This window comes from Palaemon carinicauda, chromosome 4 (genome assembly GCF_036898095.1).
Source record: "Palaemon carinicauda isolate YSFRI2023 chromosome 4, ASM3689809v2, whole genome shotgun sequence".
NCBI lineage: Eukaryota > Metazoa > Arthropoda > Malacostraca > Decapoda > Palaemonidae > Palaemon > Palaemon carinicauda.
The window spans coordinates 85,425,722-85,448,288 of NC_090728.1; the positions used below are offsets into that span (position 1 = coordinate 85,425,722).

The following is a 22,567-nucleotide window of genomic DNA, read 5'->3' on the forward strand; positions in this document are numbered from 1 at the left end:
TTTCCAATTCTGACCACAGGCCTGATGCCCTGTGGTACAGAACGTGGTCTCCGGCCCCCGTTCCTTTGAGGTGTCCGAAAACAGCCTCCAATTCAGGGAAAGGAACGAGGAGATCTATTTTTTCCTGTAGGATGCCCAGAGACCCCAGCCAGATGTCAAGCCACGAAGTTGCCTGCATGGCACACTTCTCTACACTCTCCTGGCCTAGGATCTCAATAGGAGAATAGGACACGTGTCGGTTGGAGAGTCTCTTTAGAGGGACTCCCCCAGTGCGTTCTTCCACGGAGTGGTGAACCGTAAGACCCAAACAAGTCTCCTCTAGGATCTCGAAATACCTCCTCTGATGGACTAGCTTGTTATCGGAGATGGATTTGTTGGAGGAGGCAAGCTCAGAGAGCTGGCCTTCAACCTTGTCTCTGGCACTCTTCACCCCTGTGACCAGGCCAAACCTGCACTGGCCCTAGAGGGTTTCTGGGTGTCATAGACTTGGTCCAAGACCATGTCCTTACCCTCACTAGGAGGGGTCTCTGGGTCTGGGAACCAGATGAGGTTCCTCCTGGGGGTCAGAACATGCCAGAACGCATGTTCTGACTCTTGGTGTTCTCCTCCTGAAGGGCTAGCAGCAAATTCTCTCGTCCCCAGTGGCTCTTCCTGGGGGAATTTGTGGACATTCTCCGAAGGTCTAGCTAGCTCCTGTCTGATCCTTGCCGAAGACTTAGGGACAGTCTTCGAGTCCTTCGGTCTTCGGTCCCCTCCTGGGAGGGATACAGGACTCCGGTAACGATGGATGCAGGCTCTTCTCTACTCCTGTGAGAAGACTTCTCAAGAAGAGGAGGAGTTTGGTGCGATGGGGGAACGGACCGGCTCGTCCAACTCCCCAGAGGATAGGTAATCCTCATCCGCAGTGGAGGGGGAGCAAGTCTGGGGGAAAGAAGGAGCCTTGCGCAAGGATCTGCGAGGATTTAGTTTAGCCCTTGGAGAAGACACCACGGAGGGGACTCCGCTCTCCCTCTTCAGGGGGGAGGGAGCTGGCCCTATGTGACACAGTTCAGCGAGCGCAGGCTTCATAGCCTTCATAAGAGCTCTGATTATGGTCCCAAGCCAGGATTGCTGGCTGACAGTCGAGCTGTCAGACAATCTCTCTGGAGGGAAGGGGATTGTTCGATCCCTAGGAGTTGACAAACGAGGGTTCGCCTGAATCGAAGCTGGAACAAAAGGGTCCTTAGACCTGTCCAGAAACCTCCCCTCCTCCGGCGACCGCGCTGTTCTGCGCTTGTGGGGAGGGGAACGAGACGATGACCTGTCCGCCTGAAGCCCCGTAAAATTTTGTGCGTGATCGTGCTTGCGCTCGGGGCGCAGATCAAGCTGGTGGTAGCGCGATGAGCCTTGGAAAGGGATCGTGCGCAGCAAGAATTTGTGCTCACGAGCGCGCAAGGACGCGGGCGTGCGAGATTGATGGCGTGAGCGCGCGTAGGAGATGGCACGGGCGCGTGAGCGCGGTTGCACGTAGGAGATGGCGAGGGCGTGCGGGGTGCAGGAGCTAGCTACCCCTCCCCCCTCACACACAGGTGAACTGATTCACTTCGCTTAGAGGTAGGACTTCACGGGGGACAAGGCTGGCGGGCAAGTATGATTAAATAGCTAAGGTTTATATGGTTAGGAAAAATAAAAATTATCTACAAATTTGTCATTTGTTCCGTAACCGAAATACAAACCACGCTATTTAAATAGGGTGACTTAACCCTTAGGTAGGGTGGTAAGTCCCAGCCTTACTGGCTTTGGCTTTGCCCGGGGACTCAGAATCCGAGTGTGTAGCACTCGAGATAAGGAGTCCCTGCACCTCGGTAGAACCTTGCTACGCAAGAAACGTGCGGCCTACATAAGCTTGTGTGTGAAGGAATGAAGTGTGACTCGTCATAGGAAGTTAACCTGGAATCCTTAAATGGAATTCTAGGATAGGACGTTCCCAATATCACCTCGTCGGGGAATGGAGACGCGACAGTATCATCTTAATACTAGGAACACAAAGAAGCATGGTTTACTTGCAGTGGTTTGAGGGCAGCTGTACAGAGAACCCAGGATGCTGCTTTCCCCAAGAGAGCGGAGGATGAAGAAAAGAGTAAGGGCCAGGCATACTTTTTCATTCATGCAGACTAAAACCAGGTAACAATGCCCTCAACCTTCTGCCACTTGTCCATTAAGGAGCCTGAGGTTTAGACCAGCTGTTGTGCAGCCACCACAGGGCCGATAGAGAACGTATCGAGCTTCCTGTGGGTCACGTCCTGCAGGTAGTGGGCTGTGAAGGTCGTTTGACGCTTCCAGAACCTGCGTCACTGAGTAGTTTCTCTTGAATGACAGGGACGTAGCGATGCCTCTGACATCGTGTGCTCTAGGGCGACGTGACGGAGGAGGGTCTGGATTCAGGGAATGGTGGATGACCCTGCGAATCCATGCTGAGATGGTGTTCTTAGTGACCCTCTTCTTCGTCCTTCCTGTGCTCACAAACAATGCTCGCAGGACGAGCTGCAGCTGTTCTCTTAAGATAGAGCCTCAGACTCCTTACTGGGCAGAGTAGGAGATGGTCTGGGTCATTTGTTACAGAACGGAGACTCAAAATCCGGAAGGAGTCGAACCGTGGGTTCGGAATCCCAGGATTTTGAGTCTTAGCCACAAACTCAGGGACGAACTCGAACGTTACCTCCCCCCATCCCCTTGAATGGGCGACGTCGTACGAGAGACCATGAAATTCGCTGACTCGCTTGGCCGAGGCCAATGCGAGTAAGAACGCCGTCTTCAAAGTCAGGTGACGATCAGAAGCCTGGCGTAATGGTTCGAACGGAGGTCTCTTAAGAGACCTGAGGACTCGAACCACGTTCCATGGAGGAGGTCTCACTTCCGACTGAGGGCAGGTAAGCTCGTAGCTTCGTATGAGTAGAGAAAGTTCCAGCGAGGAGGAAATGTCCATTCCTTTCAGCCAGAAGGCCAGGCTTAAGGCTGAGCGATAGCCTTTCACTGCCGAGACTGAAAGGCGAATTTCTTCCCGCAAATACACAAGAAACTCCGCTATTGCTGGAATAGTGGCATCGAGGGGAAAGATACCCCTTCCATGACACCAACCACAGAAGACTCTCCACTTCGCCTGGTAGACCCCTGTGGATGACTTTCGCAGGTGCCGAGACATCCTCTCCGCAACGATTGGGCTGGAAGCTCTTCTCGTCTGAGGAAAGGATCTGCGACCCTCCTAAGCCTTGCTATCCTGTCGTCTGATGGAAAGGCTTTGTGGAGATTGGTGTCCAATATCATGCCTAGATATACCAGTCGTTGAGATGGAAGCAGAAAAGACTTCTCAAGATTTACCATGATCCCTAGATCTTGGCAAAGTCCCAGAAGCTTGTCTCGGTGTCAAAGAAGGGTCAATTCCGAGTCTGCCAGGATCAGCCAGTCGTCCAGATAACGGAAGAGATGGATGCCGATCCTGTGTGCCCATGAAGAGATCAGGGTGAACACTGTGGTGAATACCTGGGGTGCTGTGGAGAGACCAAAACACAGCACCTTGAATTGGTAGATCTTGTTGTCTAGGCTGAATCTTAAGTACTTCCTGGAAGACGGATGAATTGGGATCTGGAAGTATGCGTCCTTCAGATCCAGTGTACACATGAAGTCTTGCGGTTTCACTGCAAGTCTGACCATGTCTGCTGTCTCCATGCTGAACGGAGTTTATTTGACAAACTTGTTCAGAGCTGAGAGGTTGATGACTGGTCTCCAGCCTCCAGACGCCTTCTTTACAAGAAAGAGTCGACTGAAGAAGCCTGGGGAGCCGTCGACGACCTCCTGGAGAGCATCCTTCTTCAGCATGGTCTCGACTTCTGCCCGTAGAGCTAGCCCCTTTGCCGATCCCATGGCATAGGAGCTCAATGACACTGGATTCGCTGTCAGGGGAGGAAGAGATGTTATGAACGGGACGCGATATCCCTGACTGATCACGGAGATCGTCCAAGAATCGGCCCCGAGTTGCTGCCACCTGAATGCGCAACTTTTCAGGCATATCCCCACTGGTGGACATGCAGGGGGATTGCCAATCCTAGCGTTTGCGGCCTCAGCCGCTCCCTCTTGGATTCTTGCCTCCCCTGGAGGACTTTTTGCCCTTCTTGTCTCTGACAGGAAAGGGCTGCTGCTTGGACACCGTCGTCTTTGCTGCCGCTGCCGGTTTTGTCGTCTTGGACTGGCGAGGTTGTTGAGGTGCTGGAGGTTTGTAGGGCAGAGCCCTTTGGAGAAGAGAATTCTGGTTCGATTTTCTCCACCTCTCAGCCGCCTGTTCCACATCCTTGGGCTCAAACAAACTCTTTCCCAGGAGGGAAGTGTCTGAGCTTGCAGACATCCACGGCTGGGACCTCGAGAGGAACCTCTCGGTCACCGCATCACGTCGTTTCAGGATCGAGTTTGCCCACAAGTTCAAGATTTGGTGGGCCAGAAACTCAATGGTGCGTGTGCCCGAAAGGAGGAAGGTCTCCAGGCCCTTCCTGGTGCTCTCCTTGGACAGATCCATGGATTGCAGCAGGATGCCCAGAGACCCCAGCCGGACATCCAGCCACGAAGTGGCCTGCATGGCACACTTTGCGACCTTCTCCTGACTCAGGATCTCTGTTGCCGAAAATGTCACTTGCCGGCTGGAGTCTCTCAAGAGAGACTCCCTTGGTAAGCTCTTCCACAGAGTGGTGGAGTGGAAGAGCTAAACAAGACTCCTCCATGATCTCAAAATACCTCCTCTGTTGGACATGAGGAGGTGGGAGGAGCTTGTTGCCAGCAGTGGAATGGCTGGAGGAGGCGAGCTCGGAGAGCTGGCCCTCAACCTTATCCCTGGCACTCTTCACCCCTTGGGACCAAGGCAAAGCCGCACTGGCCTTGGTGGGTTTCTGAGTGCCAAAGACTCGGTCCAGAACCATGTCCTTGCCCTCACGAGGGGCGATCTCAGGGTCCTTGAACCCGTTGAGATGCCTCATCAGAGTCAAGATTTGCCAGAAGGCATGTTCTGACTCTTGCTGCTCTCCTCCTAGTGAACTGGCAGCAAAGTCTCCTGTCCCCCAGATGCTCTACTTGGGGGGACACGTGGATGTTCTCCTGGGGTCTCGCTGGCTCTGGTCGAATCCTGGAAGAAGACTTCTGGATAGTCTTCGAGTCCTTTGGTTCCCTTCTAGGAGGGATGCAGGACTCCAGCAACGAAGTCTGAGGGCTCTTCTCGGCCCCAACACGGGACGATTCTCCTACTCGCGGCGGGGTTTCTCCCATGGGGCGGTGGGAGGTCTCACCTCGGTAGATTCCCCTGAGGACGGAAAAGCTTCGTCCACAGGAGAAGGAGAGAACGTCTGAGGGGGGGAAGGAGCCTTCCTTACGGACTTCTTAGGAGCCAGTTTGACCCTGGGAGAAGTCACCACGATCTCTACTCCTCTCTTCCTCTTCAGTGGGGTTGGAGCTGCCGTTGGTTTGAGACCCAAATCAGCGAAGGCAGGCTTAACAGCCTGGACGACAGCTCTGATAAGGGACCCAAAGCATGGCTGCTTACTGACAGATGCAGTGTCAGAGACTCCCACTGGAGGGAAGGGGATCGGGTGATCCTTCGGAGTAGATACCACAGGGCCTGCCTGAAAAGAAAGGGAAGAAGATTGGTGCCTAGACTTCTCTGAAGACCTCCCCCCCCCCTCCTGCAAGCGCGCTGTTCTGCGCTTGGGGGGGGGGACCGTAGAGAAGATGACCTGACTGCTTTCGCTCCTGAACTCGCTAGGAAGCTCGTGTTGCGAAACCCGGGAATCGCGCTTGGGCTCGCGCTATGGAACAATTCCCGGTTCGCGGGCGGGCGCGCGAAGATGGAGGCGTGGGTGCGGGGGCGCGTGGGCGAGTATTGGCGACCAGGAGAATGACGGCGCGTAGGTGAACGACGGAGCACAGGCGAGCGCTGGCGCGCAGGGCGAGCATATGAGCGACTGCGCACAGGTGATCTTCGGCGAGCAGGCTCGTGGGCGTGCTGGAGAGTGATGGCGCGCAGGAGATCGCTGGCGTGCAGGTGCGCGATCTGGAGAAGACAGATGGGGCGCAGGATCAGCAGGCTTAGAAGCGCGTCAAACAGCAGGCTTAGAAGCGCGTGAAGGAGATTGCTAGTGGGCGCGTCGTGTCCCGTTCACCTCTGGAAGTGCGCACGGTAAGAGCCGGAACCTGTGGGCGCGAAGGTGACTGCGTGCGAAGGCGAGGGTTGACGAGAGGGCGAGTTCCGAGGGCGCGCAGGTGAACGCTGGCGAGAAGGCGAAGGATGAGGCTTCCTTCCTACGCCCAGATCCGAAGATCGTGGGCGCGCGGGCGAGCGATGTCACGTAGTTACGCGCTGGCGGGCATGGGAAGTTCGTTGGCGAGCTGGAGATCGTGGGCGCGCGTGGCGCGTATCAGGATTAGGGCGCGCAGATGTGCGCTGGCGAGGAGGAGATCGCTGACGCGCAGGAGAGCGCTTGCGAGCAGGAGAGCGCTGGCAAGCAGAAGATCGCTGGCGAGCAGGAGAGTGCTGACATGTCCACTCTGCCATAGGAGATCCCTGGCGCGTTGTTTCCGGCACAGGATGACTCTCAGCGACAGCAGGAACAGGAGAGGGCTTCCGCGCAACTGCGCGCGAGCGCACGAGATCGTGGGCGCATAGGTAAAACCTGGCACTTAAGAGACTTGCTCACATTGTGAGACAAGCCCTTATGCCCCGAAGGGACCGGTGCCCGTTGGATAACGGGGTGCGAGGGCGCCCACTGCGCATCAGCTGCCACGAACGGTGAAGGAGGATCAGCAGGTCTGGCAGGCGTAGGAGATCGCGAACGATCTGCAGAGAGGTCCAGTGATGCGGCTGCAACGGTCGACTCATGACAAGGAGGATCCTCTGCGGGGGACGGCGAGGGCGAGGAGCCGAATAGGCGCCTCTTAACTCCCTTGTGAGGAGAAGGAAGACCTCTACCGCGAAGAGGAGGGCGAGCCTTGCGACAGATACGTCCTCTGGGAGCAGGAACACCATCGTCAGTCCTCCGAAGAGGAGTCTCTGTCAGTGAACTCCCCCGAGGGGGAGAATCACCTGCAGGAGAGACCGTTGGACTCAGCTCCTCCCTCAGAGGATGTTCGGAGGGGGGAACTGAGCCTTCAGGAACATCAGCACCCAAGACAGGGGTTTGTCCCGACCCGTCGAAACCCTCTGCCACAACAACGTCAACCTCCGCTATCAATGGCGACTGTTTTACAACTGCGCCCAACTGGATCAAGTCAAACTGGGCTTCCCTGGAGGGCGAACCCTTAAGCCCCAAGGAAGCCCAAAGCTGCAATAAATCATCATTATAAACAGAAACAGATGAAGCCTCCCCCGGAGGAGGAGGAGGAGCTGCCTCGCTATGGGAGGCAACTCCCTTTCCCGAACCCCGAGGTCGGTCAACAAAAGCACGGCCTACGCTACCACTCGACGGCCTCTCACGAAAGACCGATCAAGCGGGAGCTTCGGAGGAGGTTCGGGCAACGGAAGAAGAGTCCTTGGAATATTCCTTCTTCAAGGAAACCCTTGAAGGAGAAAGATCCCGCTTAGACTTCTTATTCCGTCGCCGGGAAAACCTCTCCCACTAGGAGGTAGACCACTCCCTGCACACTTTATCTTTATCACACCGTTGACTTCTGCAGAACGGACACAAGGTGTGAGGGTCCGTCTCGACCGCCGACATATAAGTCCCACAAGGGCGGTCGGGTAAACCAGGGCATTTCCGCATGATAAAGAGAGAGGTCAACTTCCAACCACACAAACTGAAAGAGAAAGCAAAAAAGATTAAGGCTGTCAATGCGACGGTGAGAGCAGACACGTCTGACCATCACCCGAGCCAAAAGCTATGTGAATCAGTTCGCCGGTGTGTGAGGGGGGAAGGGTAGCTAGCTACCCCTCCCCTACCCCCTCGCTAACTAGCAAGGGGGTAGTTAACCCTCGTTAAAAATCTAATGGCTTGTCATTCAGCTATGCCGAAAGTAATACCCCCTACAGTATTTAAATAACGTGGTTTGTATTTCGGTTACGGAACAAATAGTGATTATATTTAAACATTTTAACAGAAAATATATGTTTTCCTGTAGAAAATAATGTGATTTAACCGGTTTTCACCTTCATTTCATCCGTAATAACAGCAACCAGTTCGGCAACTTAAAAGTTAGTTAAATTGGTTGTTCTGTTTGTTTGCGGTTGAAATGAAGGTCAATTTCGGTCAAATCACGTTCTTTACTACAGGAAAACATATATTTTCTGTTCGAAATCAGACCCTGTAATACAGTAAAACTTTACCCCACCCGTTAGGTAAGTAGGTAAGGACACGGCATATAGGTTAGGTTAGGGGGGAAAGTTTAAGGCTAGTTGATGTCCATTCTTATCCACACGGGAGGAACTGGCCGCTGATATACAAAGGCTCCCAGAACTGGGAATGGTTATAAGAGGTTTAGCCAGTGACAAGTAAATTCAACTTATGTCGTTTTTTAACTTACGATTAACCCTATTGGTCAAAATAAAGGGGGGCAGAGTTTATGCATATAAGTTCTAAAACTGGTTAACAGGAATGTACATACGAACGAATGAGAGAGAATACAACCGTTTCATAGAATGTCAACAAACAAATGAAATATATACAACTATAGGATATAAATAATTTGGGCAGATTTCCATGGATTTATTATACCTCCAAGAAAATAATGCATACAGAAGAAAAGGTTAGTTTTACAATTATCGGTATTTGTTTACAAGAGCACGCTCTCCATTTACTCGAAAATTGTGCATTCCTGCAGCTCTTCTCTTATTGTACAGTAATTAGGATGTTCTTTAAATGCTGGGATAGCAAAAAAATTAGCAAGATATGTTTCAGGAGGGGGAAGGGGGAGGTGTTGGTGGGGGAGGGGGAGGTGTTGGTGGAAGAGGTACTAAGCGACCTGGAACCGACATCGTCAACATAGTCATTAGTCAATCAAAGAGAAGTTTGTTGCGTCAGCTGACATTTGATATACATTCAAAATATATACTTAATTAAAAATGGATCAATTACTCAAAAGTGTCACTATTTGTGAATTGCATACTTCATTTGGTAATACTTGACAATAAATCTTAATTTTTCTAAAAAAAACTTATTTTGAGAAAGACTATTTAAGCAGCATATGACTGTTTTCATAGGCGGGAACATATCTCACTATTTTTAGCTTTCCCAGCATTCAAAGAACCTCCCAATTACTGTACAAATAGAGGAGAGCTGCAGGACCATAATTTTAGAGTAAATGGAGAGCGTGCTCTTTTAAACAAATACCCCATTATATACCGTTTCCACAGCATGTTTTCCCCATCCAAAACCCTGGGTTCCCACTGAGGGTCACCCATTATTGGCGGTTGTAGATATATATTTCACTAAGTATTTATTTTCCGTAAAAATAAGTGTCCTTTTCGAATAAAACAGACGTTTTTTAATAAGAAAAAGTTGTCTTTAGTGTTAAAACTTTTCCCCGTGTGTAACTATCATAAAAACACGAATCCCCGAAATCCCGGTGCTGTCACTAGTGCCTTACGGGTAGATAGATAGTAGACAACCGTAGCATGTTTAACCTATTCAATACACATACCCTATGACTTATAAATGCAGTATAACATAATAGTATTAGCAAAACACATAATGAAACGGATTATATGAAGGGTTGAAATTAACAGTCATCGACTGCCATGTTAGAGTGAATAGACTTAACCTAGGTAACGTTAGTTTACGAACTTGAATACTATTTGTCTTGATGAAGTCCCAGGCTAGTCTTCATCAATATTGCAATTTGAAGGTACTTACTAAACTTATCGATATGCTGATGTACGATTCATGTGTAATCCTTTATTTACTAATAACACGTGCAATTCACAATTCGGAAATTTGCCAACCAATAACACACGATGTCCTAGCAAATGTTTACGGGGTTACCGGCGTACACTAGAACAAACGAGCAATAAGTATAGTAGTAGGGATTGTACTCTGTAACGGCTCCGTTTCAAGATTTGGATTCCAGTGATTTTGCTTAGTTAGATGACAGTAGGAATATGTTCAAAACACAGAAAAGTGAAATGATAGTTAAGGCTCAAAGGCTAGCTGATCTTACATATTCAATCATTAAAAAAAGTTGCAATAAAATACTGATAGGGAAAACATACTGGAAAAGTGTAGCACTACCTTCTGTATTATATGGAACAAATGTAATTAACTTAGCAGAAACTGAAATAGAAAAGTTGCAGAGAATTGAGAATGGAATGTTTAAAAGGATATTAGGGGATGTAAAGAATACAGCCATCGTAGCCTTGAGAGGGGATGTAGGAGCATCTGCTATTAAAAACAAGTGTAATGGATGGAAAGCTGAGGTACGTTAATAGCATTTATAAAGGAGAGAAGGACATATTAACAGCAATAGTCAATGATATGGAAGAAAAAGAGGAAGTGGTGGATGCGTGTGAAGAAGTATGCTGAAGAATGTGGGATGGCGATAAGATAAGCCAAGAGATGTACGCAAGAGGACATAAAGAAGAGAACAAGAGAATGGGACACAAGCAAATGGAAGAGTGAAATGGAGTGTAACGAGAGTCTAATTCTGTATAAAAACTGGAAAAGTTAAATCAAGGAGGAGGAAGTATATGACTACATATTTTCGTCAATTTTATTATTCAGGGCAAGGACAAACACATTGGGCTTAAATATGAAAAACAGACACCAAGATGGAAAAATAAACTGTGTATTCTTTGATGTAGAAGAAAATGCTAACCACTTCATATTATATTGTCCGTAAAAAGCTTCAGTGATATAAGAATAAAAGTAATTGAGCTCCAACAACCATACGAAGACGATAGTGCACAAACAGTTGGAAAATTCTTTTTTTTTTTTGTGAAGAAAATATTAAAAATAAGAAAAGCGTATTACAACAAATGGGGATGAAAAGAGAAAAACTAGTGAAAATAAGGAACACACAAAACTAAAAGACACAGAGGTGACGTTGCAAAGGCGAACCTCAATGTGAATCTGATCTGATCTGAGCACGGTGAAAGATATAATAACTAATATTTGCCTCTCTTACATTATTTGAAACTTGTTAAATATATACCTTAAAAGATAAATATTATTACTGTATGCAGAAGAACCACAGGGAAAATGAAAATACGAAATATACGCTTAAGCGTATATTTCGTATTTTCATTTTCCCTGTGGTTCTTCTGCGTCTGAGCATCACGTTTTCCTGTGATTTTTACGCATTATTACTGCATGTGCAAAGCGGAGTAATTTGGGGAAAATTTTTCATCATCTGGTACATCATCTACAACTGACAACATTGTGTTTATTTTTATTTCTCGTCCAAATATCTTTCTAATTAATATCTCGTTGTCGTTTCTGTTTCCAAATTTCCACTTTCCATACATCTATATCAATACTTTTCATAGTTTTCTACTCATTCTAGACAAAATATGTTCTGTGGAATCATCTTTTTCTCTGCAATACTTATATAGTCTACCTAAATTTGTTCATACGTAATTTACATTAAAATCTAGCAGGAATGATATTGCTTTCATTGGATTGATAGTCGCTTTATTATCAGACCTTAAATGTATACCTTTCTGCTAATCCTATTTATAGACATTGGTTTTGTCAATCTTGCTATATTTTCTTTTATATTTATTTTCACTCCATTTTCTGCTTTATTGCTTATCTCCTTCTTGGGTAAATATTTACTATGTTTTCTTTTCCTTCACGTCACACACACACACACACACACACACACACACACACACACACACACACACACACACATATATATATATATATATATATATATATATATATATATATATATATATATATATATATATATATATATATATACATTTATCTTTTTGATAGGGGATACCTTAACGTGGTGAAAAGGTTTTGCGCATCTCTGTGATCAGCAGCAAAGCTATATTTAGTCAGAGCCCCTATACTAAGGTTGGTTTGCTGAGTAATCAGACCAAAACCTCTCATCATTACCAATATACAGTGGCCACTGCAGTGATGAAAACTGGCCAAACCCCAGACATGAATGAAATAACTCCGTCTCGGCCACCAGTCCAAAAGAGCAGTGGAGCAACTACCCAAGGTAGTGGGCAGTTATGTCCCAATGCAGGAGTTGCTAAAAAAATCTCTGGTCTTGAACTGTGGCCACAGGCGACTATTGGAAAATGAACTCTGCAACATACAATATCTGGATCTTGTCTAGGGAAGAAAATCTTGCTGTGTAACTAGAAAAGCTGAAATAAATAAATGGGATTATAATAGGATTGAGTGAAATCAGAAGAACTGGGGAATCTATATATTTTGCTCCAGGGGACATAAAAGGAACAAGGAAAATGATGTGGGTTTTCTTATCAAGTAAAATCTTGTAGGTAACATCAAAGAATATTGCAGTAGGCCTACTTGTGGTAGAATTGTAGGATTAATCATCAAACTAAATAAAAAGTATAAACATACCAACGGGTCGAAGAAATAGAGATTTTTTTTTTTTTTTTTTTATAAAGATCTGGATATATCTATGAAAACAACATTAAACTTGAATTACATTTGTTGGGGGTGATTTCAATGCTAAAATAGGTCAAAGAAGAGAGAAGAATCTGCAGTAGGTAAATTTGGAGTAGGCACAAGGAATGACAAAGGAAAAACGCTTGTAGAATTTTCTGAAAGAAATATTCTTAAAATCATGAACACATTTCTTATGAAAAGAAACATAGAAAAGGAACATGGAGGAGATGACCAGAAATGGAGTTATGAAAACCGAAATAGATTTTATTCTCCCGGAGAAAAAAAAAGTTAATTTGATTAAAGATGTAACAGTGATAAACATATATAAATATATACAAATATATGTAACACCCATGCAATACTCAATTTTTCACCCATGCTCATCTACCAAATTATCATCTCATGGTCCCATAAAATATATCAAGCCGGTAGGGCTCTGGTCCCACAAAAATTTAACCTCTAGTGACGCCTCTGTATTGGGAATGAGTTTATAGCAAAGAATCAACATATTATGCTTTTCATATATTTATTAGGTAAGCCTATTGGTATTTTTTGATAGTCATTGTATGTACAAATTGTAATTGGTCACATAAAAACCGTTAAAACATATGATTTTGTCGTTGGTACAATCAGCTGTCAGATTCCAGGATATCGCATCTAAGGGTGTTTCCAAAGTAAGAAAAAAAGACTCCCGTCGTAAGTGATTTCTAAAGATTAAACCGTCCCCCCCCCCCAACTAAAAAAGAAGCTCCTACGCCCCTGAATAATGAAACACTTAACCGGTACCAAACGTAACAGTAGGGGAAGTAAAGAAATCATTAAAAGCAGCACGAGAAGATGGCATAACAATTGATTTGATAATAGATGAACGGGATTTTATCGAAGTATAAAAACGCCGAACTTTACACAAAATATCTTCAAGAATTCACTATACCTACAGCCTGGAAAAAAAAAAAAAAAAACTTTAACATTATACCTATTCACAAAAAGGGAGACACGAAAGACCTGAAAAATTATGAACACAAGAGGTAAGGAAAGAATAATGATGGGAATGACAATAAGAGACAGAAAAAGAGCAACAAGGATACGAGAGCAAACAAAAGTATATTCTAACAACATGTTAGAAAAAAGAAAAAGGAAATGGGCAGGACATATAATAAGAATACAGATAATAGATGGAAAGTAAGAATAACAGAATGAGTCCTAGAGATTGCAAAAGAAACAGGGGAAGGAAGAGAAGACGATGTATTGATAAACTAAGAATATTTGCTGGTATAAACTGGCATAGAAAAACAATGAACAGACACGAGTGAAAAGACATGTCTGAGGCCTTTGTTTTGCAGTGGACTAGTGATGATGATGATGATATATGTATTTAGATGTGTATGTCTTTCTGAATGGGAATATGTTAACATGGTGAAAGGGTTTGCATATCATCATGGTCAACAAAGCTGTACTAGTCATGGCCACCCATATTAGGTTGGTTTGATGTAAGCCACCAATCAAAAATCTCCCACCATCACCAATTTGCACTGCTGACGTGGTGATAAAACAGGCCAAACCCCAGATATGAATTATTAATATTATTATTATTATTATTATTATTATTATTATTATTATTATTATTACTTGTTAAGAAGCAACCCTATTAAGAAAAGCAGGATGCTATAAGCCCATGGGCTCCAACAGGGAAAATATCCCAGTGAGGAAAGGAAACAAGAAAAAACAAAATATTTTAAGAAGAGCAACAACATTAAAATAAATGTCTCCTATATAATCTTTAAAAACTTCAACAAAACAAGAAGAAGAGAAATGACAGAATAGTGTGCCCGTGTGTACCCTCAAGCAAGAGAACTCTAACCCAAGACAGTGGAAAACCATGGTACAGAGGCTATGGCACTACCCAAGACTAGAAAAAAAAAAATGGTTTGATTTTGGCGTGTCCTTCTCCTAGAGGAGCTGCTCACCATAAGCTAAAGAGTCTCTTTTATCCTTACCAAGAGGAAAGTGGCCACTGAACAATTACAGTGCAGTAGTTAACCCTTTGGGTGAAGAAAAATTATTTAGTAATCTCAGTGTTGTCAGCTGTATGAGGACAAAGGAGAATATGTAAAGAATAGACCAGACTATTCAGTGTGTGTATGTGTGCGCGCGCGCGCGCGCGTGTGTGTGTAGGCAAGGGGAAAATGAACCGTAACCAGAGAAAAGGATCCAATGTAGCATTATCTGGCCAGTCAAAAGACTCTAAAACTCTCGAGCGGCAGTATTTCAACGGATGGCTGGTGCCCTGGTGCCTTTGTCCTGCAGTGGACTAGATAGGGCTGCATTTTCTGTATATATATATATATATATATATATATATATATATATATATATATATATATATATATATATATATATATACAGTATATATATATATATATATATATATATATATATATATATATATATAGATATATACATATATATATATATATATATATATATATATATATATATATATCGTCGTCGGCGCCCACTCGTGTCCGAGTATTGGGTTCTGTCGTTAGCCATCAGCCTTCTATCTATGGGGTGGGTGCTTATGCCTGATGTGGCTGTTAAGTCCTAGTCTGTGGTGGAAGAGTCGCGGACAGTGTTCACAAGGGAGGGTAGGTGGTGGGCGGGGCTGTTCTAATAGCTCTCTCCTTCTTCTCCTCCTAGCCTCCTCATTTTGTCTCCTCCTCTCCTCGAAGTCCACGGTGCCATGGTGTACTGTACTCCTCCAGGTTTTCCTCTCCCTGGCTGTTTCTCCCCACGAGGAAGGATCGATGTCAGTTAGAGCCAGGGTGCGCTTTAGTTGATCTTTATAGCGCATTTTCGGGGCTCCTCGTGGTCTGGTGCCCTGAGTCAGTTCTCCGTAGAATATTTTCTTTGGGAGCCTAGATAGATCCATCCTATGCACGTGTCCTATCCAGCAGAGGCGGTGGTGGATGATGGTGGCCTTCACGCTGGTCAGCGAGGCACGTTCCAAGACTTCAATGTTGGTGGTGTGGCTCTCCCAGGGGATTTTCAAGATCTGCCTCAGTTTCATTTGTTGGAAGCGTTCTAGGTTTTTAAGATCGTTTCTATATAGCGTCCATGTTTCACATGCATACAGGAGCGTGGAGAGGACTACTGCCCTGAACACCATTATTTTGGTGGTCATTGTCAGTGCGTGGTTGCTAAATACGTGGCAGTTGAGTCGGCCAAAGGTGGAGTGGGCTGCCCTGATCCTGTTCTCCACGTCCTTTTTGCTTGTGGGAGCTGATGTTAGGATGCTCCCTAGGTAGGAGAACTGGTCCACCTGTTCTAACGGTTGGTCATTCACTGTGGTATTGAAGTTTGGGAGCATCAGTCCTGGTGGATGTTGGACGAGGGTCTTGGTTTTGTCTGTGTTGAATTGCATCCCAAAACGTTCGTAGGCAGAGTTGTATGCATCAGCTAACGACTGCAGGTCCTCTGCCGTCTGACCTGGGGTGGCATTGTCGTCAGCATACTGCAGTTCTCGCACTGCACGCAAGGTGGTCTTGGTTCTGGCGCGGAGTCTAGCGAGGTTGAAAGCGCCTCCATCCATGCGGAAACATAGGTCGACTGAGGGTGTGTCTGGGGGAATCTCGTTGAGCATTGCTGCGGTGTATAGCGAGAAACACGTTGGGGCCAGAACACAGCCCTGCTTCAGGCCGCCGTTGATGGGGAATGGGTCTGAAAGAGAGTTCTGGCGGCAGACTCTCCCAACCATTCCGTCATGGAGGGCACGCACCAGCTTGACAAAATCGGGTGGGCAGCCATATCTTTTGAGGACAGCCCACATGGCAGGTCGAGGTACTTTGTCGAAGGCCTTTTTCAAATCCCAGAGGATGAACATTATGGGCTGTTGTTGTTTGAGGCTCTTCTCTTGTAGTTGTCGCGCACAGAAGATCATGTCTACGGTCCCGCGGGAAGGTCGAAAGCCGCACTGGGACTCTGGCAGGACGTCTTCTGCGAGAATAAGGAGGTGGTCAAGGAGAATCCGAGCGAAAATCTTACTTGCGATGCTTAATAGTGATATTCCCCGGTAGTTGTTACAGTTCTCCCTGTCTCCCTTCTTGAAGATGGTAATGATGTTTGCATCACGGAAGTCACTGGGGAGGGTCTTGGTCTCCCATATTTTCAGTATAAGGAGCATCAAACGGTTCCTCAAACCGGGGCCACCGTGAGTGAGGAGCTCCAACGGGATGTTGTCTGGCCCTGGGGCTTTGCCGGGCTTCATACGCTGCAGGGCCTTGTTGAAGTCATGGATGGAGGGTGGTAGTGCCATCCAGTGACGGACGGGATGCTGCGGGGTCATTCGCAGGAGATCGTCTGGGGTGTCTGCTTGGTCATTGAGGAGGTTCTCAGAGTGAGACCTCCACCTGGCCAGGATGCCCTTGCTGTCGGTGATGGTCGTGGCCCCATATATGATTTATATATCTATATATATATATATATATATATATATATATATATATATATATATATATATATATATATATATATATCTATATATATATATATATATATATATCTATATATATATACACACATGTATATATATGAATTTATATATACATACATATATATATGTATATATATATATTTATATATATATATATATATATATATATATATATATATTTATATATATATACACATATATATATATGTATATTTATATATATATATATATATATATATATATATGTGTGTGTGTGTGTGTGTGCCATATGTATCTTTTTTATATCCCCCTATTATATTGCTGAGTCCAATGATTTTATTATTATGTTTAAATCTTTTAGGTTGAGGAGGCTCTGGATTTCAATATTGTTTGATTACTTTTGCCTACTTCACATACTGTTCTCCAAATATATCAAGAAACACTTTCCTCAATGCATTTCCGGTATCTTTCATAGTACCTGTATAGTTCATTTAGTTGAGTTTTGTTTTCATATCTCTAGTATAGTAACAAATGGATATAACTTTTGCTCCTGATTATTAATCATTATTTTTTTTCTAGTACTTCTAGCTTATCTATCTCTTTTCTAAGATGGATTGACTCTGTTGAGTGTATGTGTCTAGATTTTGTAAACCCTGTTTAGGCATTCAAAAGTTGGCCTTCCTTTTAAAGTTGTATTTCTATTTTATCTTAAAACATTCTCATCAAGATTTTATACAATTGGCTACATTCAACAGAGCCATAGTTCTGAATTCATTTACTTGTGGCCTAGACATTTTTGATATCAGATTGGTGTTAGATTTTGTCCAATTGCTCTTGCTTTCCTCTTGTCCTTCTTTTATAGCTTGTGTGTAACAAACAGTAACTATCTGTAGAATTTCTTTATCTTTAATAGCTTCTTTATACATTTATTTTTATTTTCCATCTGAACCAGCTGCTGTTCCCGTTTTCATTTGACTTATTTCCTTTTCAGTATCTTTATCATTTATTTCCAAATTCCCCATTATCATAATCTTTGATGGAAGAAATAAATGTGGTATCTTGATTTACTCGATCTAAGTGCTGTTTTGGATACAGTTGTTCATGATCTGCTACTTAATGATTTAGGTTCCTTAGGTGTTGAAGATCAAGCATTTGAGTATCGAAAAGGTTACTTGGTTGACAGAAACTAATGTGTAAGAATTGGAAACTCTCAGTCATCATATGGACCATTAAACAGATGAGACAGGGAAGTGTACTAGGCCCAATCTTATTTTGTATTTATACTATAAGTCTATCAAAAGTATTTCTCCATAAAAAGGCATTGATGATAAAGCAAAAAAATTAAACCATGTTCTTACCAGTGTTAGAGAAAGGATTGTGGTTAAAAAACTAAGATTAAATGAAAATAAAACTGAGTTTATGGTGGAAGAAAAGAAAAATAGCTTAAGAAACCTGGGTGATATACAAATAAACATCAATACTAATCTTGATTGTCATTTGTCTCTCAGTGCTAAAATAAACAATGTAGTAAAACGCTGAATATCATCTTATAAACATTGGATGAATATTATGTAAAGAAACTTGTGATAAACTGTGTTATTACCAGGATTGACTACTGCAACTCCATCTACTACAATCTACCCAAAGTGTAACTTGAGAAATTACAAAACTTAATAGAGTTCAAGATATGTGCAATAACTCATCAAGTTATCAGAACTGGACGTCAATAATATCTAAGAGAAATACTACATATCGCGCAACCAATTCATGTAGACACAAGAATAGTTACAGATGATTTCAAGTTGTTGGAGCTAAGATGTATGTCTACTTATGTAGCCCCAGAACTATAAGGTCCACTAGACATCCAAAAGACTGATGTTAGGCTTTCAAGAAGAAACTGAAGACATTCCTATTTTCTTAGTTTTTTGATAATGTGAATTTGACAATTAACAGGGAATATGTTGTGTGATAGTCTAAATACCTAAGCGTATATATGACCAATAGATCTTGCAGTGTATAGGGTTTTCCTGTGCGATATGTGTAGGAAAAGTCCTTAAAATAAAGTAAATCCTCTTCAGCAGATCTGTCTTGCTCCAGGCTGCAATTAGTTTTGTTTTCTAAATTTGAATAATAGAGTTGTGCTGCTCTGCAAAATAACCTGTTTAGCTAGAAAAGAACTTTTAGCATTATAAATAGTTTGAAATTAATGTAACGAGGAGTAACTGATTAATCATTAATAGAACGAAAAGTCAACGTTGTGCAGATAATTGAAATGTTAGATCCAGGGTAAGATGAAAAAAAATTTAACTCAAATAACAGTTTTTTTCTGTTTAAACTAAAAAAAAAAAAAAAAACTTAACTCAAATAACAGTTTTGTTCTGTTTAAACTAAAAAAAATTAATTCAAATAACAGTTTTTTTTTCTGTTTAAACTAAAAAAAAAAACTCAAATAACAGTTTTGACTTTAAACTAAAAAAAAAAAAAAAAAATAACTCAAATAACACCTTTTGATGAATTTTTTTTTACAACATAAAATACGTTTGATTTCCGTCAGAAACAGTTTTTCGTGTTGATTTCTCAGGCTGCTGCATCATTTCCAACATGTAACTAAGCGCTCCCGAAACACGAGTCAACCTTTTACTTCTGCTTGGATATCGTCGCAAGTAAAAGGTAATCATTATGAATATGGAAAGAAAGATTTGCTTGTACTTCTACCTTTTGCTTCAGAGAATTACCTTGTACTTCTACCTTATGCTTACAAGGATATCCTTCATTTTTATGAATACCTCCCGATGTCTTATTTTCTCAGTCGAGGAAACCAGCGTTGTCGAGAGACGAGTGGCATACCTAGACTTAGAATAACAAAGAAAGTAAACATGGCGGATAAAGTAAAATGCAAAACCATATCTAGAGGTAGATCATGAATGATTAAAGTTACAGCAAAGATGAGAAAAACCAGCTGAGAGAAGTTAGATATTTCAATGATTAGCCAAAGGGAAAACAGCCAAATCAAACAAGAAAGTAGACTCATAGATCTAGAGCAGTAGTTCTCAGTTTTTTATATACCAAGGAACTTCCCCCAACTTTTGGGGGTAGCTGACATCAAACAAATGAGAAAAGGGGACCTTTCTTCTCTACGCTCCTCACAGCCTGACGAGGGACTCAACCGAGTTTGGCTGGTACTGCTAGGGTGCCACAGCCCACCCTCCCCCGTTATCCACCACAGATGAAGCTTCATAGCGTTGAATCCCCTACTGCTGCTACCTCCGCGGTCATCCAAGGTAACCGGAGGAAGCAGCAGGGCCTACCGGAACTGCGTCACAATCGCTCGCCATTCATTCCTATTTCTAGCATGATCTCTTGCCTCTCTCATATCTATCCTCCTATCACCAGAGCTTTCTTCACTCCATCCATCCACCCAAACCTTGGCCTTCCTCTTGTACTTCTCCCATCAACTCTTGCATTCATCACCTTCTTTAACAGGCAGCCATTTTTCATTCTCTCAACATGGCCAAACCACCTCAACATTATCCACTCTAGCTGCATTGGTATAAGAGATAAAATAAACAGTAAATTATTTTGCTTTATTTTGAAGGAAGACTAATTAATTGCTTATAAACATTTGATAGTTGAATTATATAGAACATTTATGGACACTAGTAAATCATTTGTAATAGATCCTTTTGAAATCGACCTAAGTAATTATAAAGATGCAGATGTATCAATGAGATCCCTGAAGTTGGTGCTGATCAACGAGTTCTTTTTTATTCGGCTCCAATGGGGTCAATGCTAGTCAAACAGCACTCTTTTTCACAATGTCGAATCTATTATGAACTTTTGATAATGATAAAAAACAAAATTAAAATCTGACTCAACAAGGCAAGATGGAAAACAATAACATACCGCTGCACTTTGACGTCTTGATGTAGAATAGTTTTCGGCTGATCGATCTTGTTGAATTGTCCTTTTAATTATTGGATTTAGAAGGGTGCTGTCCACTAAATCGGCTTTCCATTGTCCCTCAGATAGATTAATGTCATTTGTTTATGATTAGGGCTACAGAAAAGGGACCTTTTTCGTTCTGAACCCCTTCAGCCATCATGGTAAATTTGGGAGATTAATTCCAATCTCTCTTTGTACTTTATCATGATGTAGATTATTGTAAAAATCTAACTCTCTATCATCCTTATCATCATCTCCTCCTACGTCTATATCCGTAAAGGATTCATTGGCTAGGTACATCAAAGGATAGCTAGTTCCTTGTGATTCGCAATGTCTATTTAGTTAAGGCAAATTACCCCTGTCGGTCTACTAATTTTAGTAAGATCAACCGCCAGACTCAGGAGTAAAAGCCAAAGAGACAGTTTGTCAATAGCCTTAAACCCAATCCGTCGCCTTGCGGCCAGTAACTTCATTGAGATTTAAGAGCGGGGTGGCATTTCCTCCACACCCAAAGCTCTCATTACTCCACCGGGTTGCTCATCCACTTATACGAGTGTAACCGTTGGCAAACATGGATTGCTCTGAGATATAATTGCTCTATGGAACTCTAAAATATCACCATGAAGACCAGTTTAATTTTCATTTTGTGTGGACCTCCAGGAATTGCTTCATGAACTGCTGGAGTCCACATGGACTCCGGTTGAGAACCACTGCCAGTGATTAGGGGATAGTAGGCACATTGTGGAAGAAAAGTCAAGGGAAAGTGTTGAGTATATAACAATATTCACGTTCACACAAAGAAAGAAGGATAGTAGCCCAAACCTCATAACAAATGATTCATGCCTATGTGCCAGCTGTAGGATAGAATTAGGTACCAAAAGGACGAAAGCGCTGAATGTGATAAATATAAGGAGTGGCATAGTGGTATTGCTTCAGTGCTTGAATTTAGCAACCACAGCAAAAAGTCAACAAAAATGCTACTTAGAACGATAAAGCTGACTGAAAATATTGATGGACTTGTGAGGACAGCAAGACGAATAGAGAGAGACTGACGGTTTATTAAACTTGCAGCAGTCACTAAGTTACAGAGTGCGGACGGAAGGGAAACTGCTCCAACCGTCAAAATCATTGAGCTTTTTACACGAGACAAATCATCAAACAATAAGGCGGTAGCCTAGGGAAATATACAATTATATACATTAAAACAAAGCTCTTAAAGGGCGTAACATTATGAGACAAAAAGCCACTGCGTGGCACAAATAATAAAATTACAATTTGTAGAAGTGTGTCCAGGGGAAGGAAACACAACCGGGAAAATGATGTCTTTACAGACTATTTTGGTTCTGTGCAGGTTGCTCGGTAGAAACAAAACAATTCCTGATGGGACAATGGGAGGAGCAGCAACGAGAAAGGTGCAGAAGAAATCTCAGGCTCACAAATGTAGTAATTGGAAACGTTGACTACATTATTGGCTGAAAAATGTAGAGGCATTGAAGGAAGGTCGATTGCAGATCATCTATTAAATCTGAATGCAGCAATCGACTATAATTCGTATATA

The 22,567-nt window shown here is 43.4% G+C and overlaps 1 protein-coding gene across 1 annotated transcript in view; it reads right to left on the reverse strand.

The window, feature by feature from the left end:
• The window catches only part of LOC137640041 (WD repeat-containing protein 43), a 134,296-nt gene extending 124,281 nt beyond the window's left edge, over positions 1–10,015 (reverse strand). Inside the window, exon 1 of the mRNA XM_068372421.1 lies at positions 9,858–10,015. The gene's annotated coding sequence lies outside the window, so the exon portion shown is untranslated. The remainder of the gene's footprint in view (positions 1–9,857) is intronic.
• Between the last annotated feature and the right edge of the window lie 12,552 nt (positions 10,016–22,567).